Source organism: Drosophila subobscura, chromosome O, assembly GCF_008121235.1.
Source record: "Drosophila subobscura isolate 14011-0131.10 chromosome O, UCBerk_Dsub_1.0, whole genome shotgun sequence".
In the NCBI taxonomy this organism is placed as follows: domain Eukaryota; kingdom Metazoa; phylum Arthropoda; class Insecta; order Diptera; family Drosophilidae; genus Drosophila; species Drosophila subobscura.
Window position 1 is genome coordinate 26,222,633 of NC_048533.1, and position 8,544 is coordinate 26,231,176.

The 8,544-nt window shown below is 43.1% G+C and overlaps 1 protein-coding gene across 5 annotated transcripts in view; it reads right to left on the reverse strand.

Annotated features, from left to right (window-relative positions):
• LOC117897628 (tyrosine-protein kinase Fer) overlaps positions 1-8,544 on the reverse strand; it is a 28,752-nt gene that overhangs the window by 14,194 nt on the left and 6,014 nt on the right. The gene's annotated exons all lie outside the window — the stretch shown is intronic.

Here is an 8,544-nt window from a genome sequence, read left to right on the forward strand (position 1 = left end):
TTACGATTGTAATTATTTGTTAACAAAAAGGTGGGGCTGTGCCCAAAAAAAGGCGCAAGAGATAGCAAAAATCGATTCAATTGGGCAATGGCGAGGGTGGGTCTAGTTTAGGGAATTGCTTGAGCAATTTTTTGGACTACTCTGAAGAAAATGGGAGTGTAAAATGAACTATAAGATCAATAGAAAAAAACCTGTAACAATTATGTTGTATTCTCTTTCTTTGTATAAGTTTCTATGTGTTTTGTTTGCTTGCCGTTCCACTTAATTTCCACGCTTGAGTTGACTCATTTCTCATGTTTCATCATAATTTGGTCTGCGTTCGCGGGCGCCTCACGTAACTTTCGCACTTTCAATTCATGAATTAGCACATTCATCAATTAGCACGTTGTAAATCTTTGTGAGGCGGGTACGCGTAGAGTTAATCAAGACGCTGGAACTGCAATGACCCCAATTGTGGTAGGAACTTGAATGAATGAGCAGCCCTCGCCTCGCCCTGGGTCTGCTGGGGTTTGTGCGTGCCTTGAAGAAGAATCAAAATTTTCTGGCTCCTCTCTGCAGTGTTATCGCTTGGCTGTCATTTTCACTGTTCGATGCATTTTATGCTACCTTCACTCTGTGGGGTTTTTATCTATCTCCCTTTCCCATTTGTTCTCTACCTTCCCTTAGAGAAAACAAGTCTTTGGATTTTTACCTTTCCCTTACAGTCTTCTGCTGTCTTACCTTCACTTCCCTTCCCCGCAAGACTTTGGTTTTTTTCCTTCTTTTATAAGCAAGTCGTCTTCTGTCGTCTACATTCCCTTATGGCATAAAGCAATGTATTCTTTTGATTGCGTCAACCGTCTACACTTGACAAAAATATGAAATAAATAAGTGAAAAATATGAAATTAAATAATTCTTGCGATCATCCTTAACACCTCTCGAAATTACAACTACCAGCTGTAATAATAATAATTGAATTTGTCTTCTGTAATATCTGCAAATATACCTTTAAAGCCTCTAAGAAATCACGCTCCAATAACAACCCTGTTTCTGTTGGCTCTGTGTACACTTGACTGGTTGTTTAAGTACATTTTAATGAGCGCAAACAAAACATTTTCGTTGTCCTTTTTGTGCACCCCTGCCCCTTGGCCCTCCTTGGGCTTTATCAGCCCTCGAATGCACAGCGGGTGGCGCATTTCAAGGTGAATTTTTGTGAAAGGAAATCGATTGATTTACATAGATGGCTGATGGCAGAGAGGTGGCGGAAGGCAGGTAAGGTAAGCGCAGGTGGAGAGTCGGCAGGGTCGCCACACACACGCCCCTCGACATGACCTATGCCCCATGAGCACTTTTGTGGTTTCCAAAACAACGAATAATAAAGGTGGTTTTATGCCCTGCTGGCTTTAAGTGACCATCGTTTTCCACGTCAATTGGTTTGCAAATTTTGGGGGCAGCAAAAAAAAGACACGACCGATTGAGTCACTGGTTGCACTGCGCCATTTTTATTTTTAGTTCTAGCAGCTATAAAAACGAGGCAGCATTCGGGATACGAAGAGTATTTCTGAATATGAGAAACAATTGTGCCGGTATTAATTTTGCCGCTGCAGCTGTCGCATTTCCCTGCTGCTGCACAGCACACGCGACGGCTACGTAATTCCCTATTTTCAATGGATGCACAATGATCTGGCCGATGTTTGGCTAAATGTTTGCTTTTGTGCAGCATAAATTAGTTACCCAAAATATGCGAACATAAATTTCACTTTGTTGTGTACGGCAATAACAGGCAAATTGTTCGACAGGCGGAGAGTAAAAATAATATGAGAGAGGAGAAACAAAAAGATTTAACTTTATAGAGCTCTACAGGCACCGAATTAAACGCGATAAATAGCTAAAACTTTTATGATTTAGTAGATGATACAGTAAATGAATGTCATTCCCCTAAAAAACGTATTAAATCCGCCCGAAATAGATTAAAATCGAACACCATTTATTTCGCGCTTACTTGATTTAATTTGCAATAAATCTTGATACCCGTTGCCTGCCCCTTACCCTTGGCAAACCTTTCAATTAGCCGTATTATCGATTGTTTACTGTAGCCGTGAGGGGGATTTTTTTGTGTACAAGCTTGCAAAGTTTTTATTTTCAATTTGGCGCCATTCCAAATTAGCAAAACCGAATTAACGCAGACACAGACCAGCCCCCAGGTCCGCAGCCCGCAATTCGCAGCCATTGCCAGCCTTTATCTCTCTCTCTCGTTGGTTTTCAATTTTCCACTATATTTTCTCTGCACTGGGTTTTCGCTCATGCCAGAGCTAACGCCGCGTATGAGCAATATTCAAGGGAAGCGTAAAATGCCGCCGCCGGGCAACGACAACGACAACGACAACGACAACATCTTCCCCATGTTTGGCGCCGTAGCAAAAAAAAACCGAAAAATCTTTGCCCCAGCCCTGGAAATTATTGTGGGTAGGAAACTGAAGGAACGTGAATATTTTTGCACAGCGAAAAGAAAGAAAAACTGAATGCGTTTTCAAGGAAAGTGCCGGCATGTCGTGGGCGTGTCTGGTGGATCTGTTGGAGTTTTGTTGATTGCCGCCAGCTCGTTCCGTAAAATTGCTTTCCCCCTTCCCGCCACCCTCTCTTAAGAGTTTGACAGAAAATTACGAACAAAAATGCGTTTTGTTAATGGCGGCGGCGTTGCCATTATCAGAGGCCAGGCACAGAGCTAGACGTAGACAAACCCATTCTCGCATGACTCCAAACTCCATCTCCGTCTCTGTCTGGTCTGGCCCTAACTTTGCCCATTAGAATGGCTGTCTGTGCCGCATAAAATGCCCATGATTATGGCTTTGCCAATTTAATTGTTAGCCCTGGCCCAATCGGTGCGAATTTTTTGGGGTGTCACAAGCATTAAATTTGATTAAAGTTTGCCGCCAACTTTTGGCCGCTGTGCCATTGATTTATGGCATCCATTAGTTTAATCAAAAACTGCACCGAATGCTGCTCAATGTATCTACATATCTGTGAGGGCCAAAAGGTTGCCATTTTTGTTGCTCTGCCAAATGTTGCCACAAGTCTGTGCCGTCTATGCACCCAAGTGCGGACACTAACCAAAAGCCAAAGAGTTAAGGGCCAGGCTGTAACCATGGACATAGGGCTACTCGTACATGACATGCACAAAATTTGTTGGCACTTGGCTATGCTTCGGGCCTGAAACAAATTGCCCGCAGACTGCTGCAGTGGGAGGATATGACGTCGGAACTGTGTGACGGTATATGAGCAGGTACCTTGGTTTACAGACCCAGGGGAATGTACATATAATTTAGAAATTACCACTTAATGTAGATGAAAGTAGCGCCATGGAAACCGCAAATGAAAGCTTACATTTCGAGAAATAACTATAGAATTTAATGAAGATTAAACAGATTATATACTTAGGGAATTGTGATGGCTAAAAGTGATCCTTAAACTTAATAAAAGAACTTTTTCATTCACATTTTAAGGCCATATTCCCTCAGAAGTGCCCTTGTGCCACTTATTTCCCATTCCCAACCACTGTATGGTGTTGACATTTTGGGACGTTATTAGAATTTCAGCCAGAAGGACCCTGCGTGTGGACCAAGTGACTTTTATGCATTGTCGGCGTCTGTCCGGGCGACCATCGGAGGACTGCGTCCTGTCCTATCCTGTCTGACTGTGTGCCTGTCGACCTGACAACCCTGATGCTTGACATTGCACACAGTGGTTCACTCTTCAGTCGTTTGTCAGTCGTCAGTCTGTTTGTCAGCCCGTCTGGCTGTCACTCAAAACACAACCCCCTCTCCCACCCTCTCTTGCATTGCATAACTTTTGCTACCCCTTTTTGGTGGCTGCTTTCCTTTTGTTGTAGCCATTTTTGCGGTTGGCCAAAAGGCTTAACTCAATTTGCCAGCACACTGGACTTTCCGAAATGAAAATGCAAACGAAAGACACGTGTGGCTTGTAAGTGGAACCATGGTAGGTGGGCGAAAGGGAAAAATCGGGCAATACCAATGCTGACGGGTATATTCATTTCTTTAGAAAATTAACAGCAATGAAATAGCTATAATTTGTCGTCATTTAGCGAGCCAGAAATGTTGTTTATAAATAAACAGGATTCCGTTGCTGTTTTCGACTATAAGTAAACAATTTTTGCTGCTTGATGTTCACATCAAATGAAGGCGTGGGCGAATCAACTAGTAGACCCCTCCGGCTATCTTTGTTAATTTCCTAGTGAAAAGTAATGAAGAAAATACAAAAAAATACAACGACAAAACAAAAACGATACCACACCTTATGCCATAAACAACAAAAAATATAAAGCAACGGAATCAGCAAACATAATTAATGTTATTTCGAATGAGTCCGGAAAAAGAAGAAATAAAAGCACATCGAATAAATGGAAAGGGAATGCATTAAGTTAAAATCTCATAATGAGATAAATAAATCATTGTCTGTAAACGAGATGGGAAATAAAAGTATTTCACACAAATTCCGAATTTACAAATATTTTTTTGGGGATATATGTATGTGGATTAACACATGAACTTGGAACTATAAAAAACAATTTGTCACTATATTTGCTTAAGGTTGATATATTTCGAGGTCCTTAAGAACTATAAAAAGACGTTGTTATTTATATAATTTAATAAATATATTGAGTATTGTTTCTATGTGCAAATTGAAAGGAGAAATGTATAAATTCCACATAAATTCAAGGTTATAAGAAATAACCTTCAATAAAACGCAATTTTCTCCACACATTTTCAGCTTCATTTCCAATGCAGCCAGCAAATGGAGCTCTGACAGCGAAGATAATGCAATACCAAAATTGTGCTTTTGGCCAGACAGCAGCCACTCCGCAGCTGCAAGATTTCCCCCGGACATGTAGGGAACGAAGGAAAAGCTCTGTTGCTCCGTATGCCCTGTGGAAAATGTCAACACTTGACGGAAGTAATCATCATCAGTCGCGTCATCATTGTCATGGCCGATGCGAGGAGCAGCGCAGAGTCTTTGGAGTTTGGCAAACACGCAGTTCCAGACCATGTCGATATGGCTGGGGAGATGGCCGGTTAATAGTTCCGCAAACAGCAGACGATGGCCCCGCAGACGCAGACGATAGAAAGTTGCAAGTCAGAGAGAACTGCAGCCGGAACTGGCCTCTGGTTTTGGTCTGGGCCCCCGTCTGGGGGCTGAAGCGGCGCCAATGCCAATTCCATTATATGGCAATTATGCCTGCAACCCCCACAAAACATTTGGGTGTAAATGTACGTAAGGGAAGTTGGGAAAGCAACCCCAGGCTATGGCGCTTGTCGCCCCGAGCCAGACGCACGCCATGACGTCGTCCGGCAGACCGCAAGTTTCGTTTAAACAATCTATGGAGCTACCCCCAATCCAAATCTCAGTTTGCGGGAGACCCAGATCTCCCCTTGAGCGTTGCACGCGACACGACCCGACCAGAAAACCAAACTTTGCCACATGTTTGTTGTCAACAAATATCAACTCTAATTTTTATGCTGCGTGCAGTTCTGTTTGGAGTTTGGAGTTTGAGAGACACTGAGGTTTGCAGCTGCACAACGATGGAAATCACTGGGCTTACATGGCCGGGCAACTTATGGCAGTGACTATCAGATAAACAGATACAAAAGTATCTACAAGTTGTCTTTGTGTTCGCTGGAGCAACAGCATGTGTGTGTCTTGTCTGCCACAGCCGCCTGCCTGGTCTGGCCTGGTCTGCAATTTGTGCAGCTTTTGTCGCAATGTCAAGAAACTTTTTGTGTGACTCCCTCGGTCCGACAACCCCCACGCAGCCGGCAAACAGTTAAGTTGTTGTGCCATTTTATGGGCCACAGCATTTAAGGATCAAGACATTCACAATTTATGGCCACAAACGCATTTGCAACCCCACACTCCATCCAACTGGTGGTGCGAAACCATCTGTCTCCGCGTATACAGTTTCCCTAAGCCCAAGATTGCCCGAAAACTATTCGCAAACTTTAGTTTTGCATTCATTTGGTTCATCCGCAAATCTATCTCTGGTTTCCATGGGCTTTATCCTCGTTCCTTTGTGCGGCAGCTGCGTGCGGCAATTATAAATGTGGGGAAAACTTTGCAGACACTTGAGAACTCCCAAGGGGGCACGCACAGGTCAATGCAGCTCAATTAAATGGATGTACAAAAGGCCTTTGTATAGAACCAATTGACTATCAAGTGAAGGCATGCCACGCCGCATGCCTCCGCCCCAGGGTTGTCGGTCGGGGGCGCAAAAATAACTTTGGCGCCGACACTCGAATAATATACAGAGCATTCCGAACCCTCTTTGGATGAGAGTCCTCCCGTCCCTCCCTCCCTCTCCCATTAGACTTGATTTGTATGCGTTTAATGGGAAATTTCAATCAGACTCTGGCCGACGCTCACTTTTGCATGAAGTATCTTCAAGTGGTGGGGCCATGTGGATCGGATAGATACTACATCTATTCCACAAATGCGGCTACTGCATTTGTATGCAGCAAAATTGTTGTTTGTTGTACAGCCCAACCCCACCCGACCACTCCGCTCTGGGCCGACTTCTCACAGCCATATCTTATCGGCTTATCTGGCATACCAAGACGAGCAGACAGACGACCGATTGTTGCCGGTTGTGCAAGCCATAAAGATACTTGAATTGAACGTATTGTAATTAATACGACTACGACTCGACAAGTAATTTCAATGCCAAGCGCAGATAGAAATGTATCTCAGGCAGCAGAATAAATCGAGCTTCGGAGAATTTCAGCATGCCTTCTGCGGTTTATCAATGCAAAAGATAGTCAGTGCGAAGCCCCAGAAAAGCTGCTGCTGCTGATGCTACCATGTGTGGCATGTGTGTGGAAACCCACCCGGAAATGGAAGCGCACTAATGCGTTCTCTTGGTATGCCCGCACTCAGGCGGGGTGGGCGTATGCAACGCATTTGACAAGCCAAAAGATACCAAGATACATTAAAACCAATTCCAAATCCATTAGCTGAGTGCGGGCGCGGTGCGGGGCGTAGTCAGGCGCCCTTAAGTGGTGTCAATTAATAACCAGCGACGCAGTTAGTCAAAATGTTTTGTTCAACATTTTTGGTTGACAGTCTGCTAGATAAATGGTGGAGTTTTCCCAGTTCTCCCTTGAGGACACCACAAACTCTTTCGAGCTTCGATTTGTAAAAAGTTTTGGGCCTGTGCGGATATTGATTTTGAATTTGTGACGTGGAATACCTAGATACTACTAGAAACTATTTTTATTGGAAGTTATTGCAATAGATAAGGAAACACTGCAATCTTTACAAGTAGCCATAAATTAAAGTACTTAAGGAAATGACGGACAACTAGTTAAGTTTGCATTATCGACACGAACTATCAGTAGATTGTTCGCAGTTTTTTCAAGCGTGCGAATAAAAAATCGAACGAAAATCTATTGGTTTGAAATTAAAGGACCAAAAGCAAAAGTAAATAATTAGTGTCGATGATAATTATACGACATAACTCAATCACTAAAAACATTATTCTTCTTAGCTCCAATCTAAGCTCATCTAAGCACAAGCAATCAATTTTATTCTATAGCATTACTCCCAGCCAAGTGGATTGTTTGTGGAGCGCTCTCAATAATCCAATGCCAATCCATCAGCAACAAATAGCAGCAACTCCAATCCATCAACACCATATATTGTATATGGTAGTAGTGGAAGCGATGCCACTCCAGCTGCACTAGTCGTCCGCTTACACACTCTCAGATACTCCCGCGGACACACGTGCATGTTCGAAGCGACTTGGCGACCCATTTCCAGACAGACACTTATTAAATCAACAGCACAGCAACAATTCCTCCATGGGTTTTGTTCTCTCCTCTGGTTCTTTGGTTCTGTCCGGTCGGTCGGTCGCTCAGTCGGTCTCTCGCTCGCTCTTTCGACAATAACTCAAGCGATATTGCTGCTCTGTTCGAACCATTGCGCAAATATTACAAAGTCAAAGTCCAATAAAGAAAGAAAAGAACTGGAAGCAGTATGGGATAAAGGGGGTAAAGGGGGGTGGGTGGTGTACACTCTACAGTGTAGAGCCAAGAGTTGTGGCTGCGTTGACTGCTCCAACTTATTCAAGTCGAAGCCAAAGGCGAGCTCGACTCAACTCATCTTCCACTTGGAGTCTTTACCCAGAATTTTGTTGTGCTTTTTATACTCTTAAAGAGGGTGTACTGGTTTTGATTTAAGTTTGCATAGTGAAATGACCCTAACCTTTTAATATATGTTTATCATGGAAGTTTGTCATCTTTGTTTATCAGTTCCTATTCAAGCTACTCATAGTTCTTTCAGACTCTTCCTTTTTCTATACATAAGTCAGAAGTACCAAGAAATGAAACCATAATTTAGCAAGAGTAACAAATGCTTCGGTCCCTTGGTAACCCTTTTATTATTGTTTGCTTCTGCTGCTGCTGCTGCTGCTACAGCTGCTGTCTGCTTAGTAATTTTTATAGCTATTTCACTAAATTGTTGTCAATTGACTGGAGCTTGGCGCAAGTTTGGAGCAT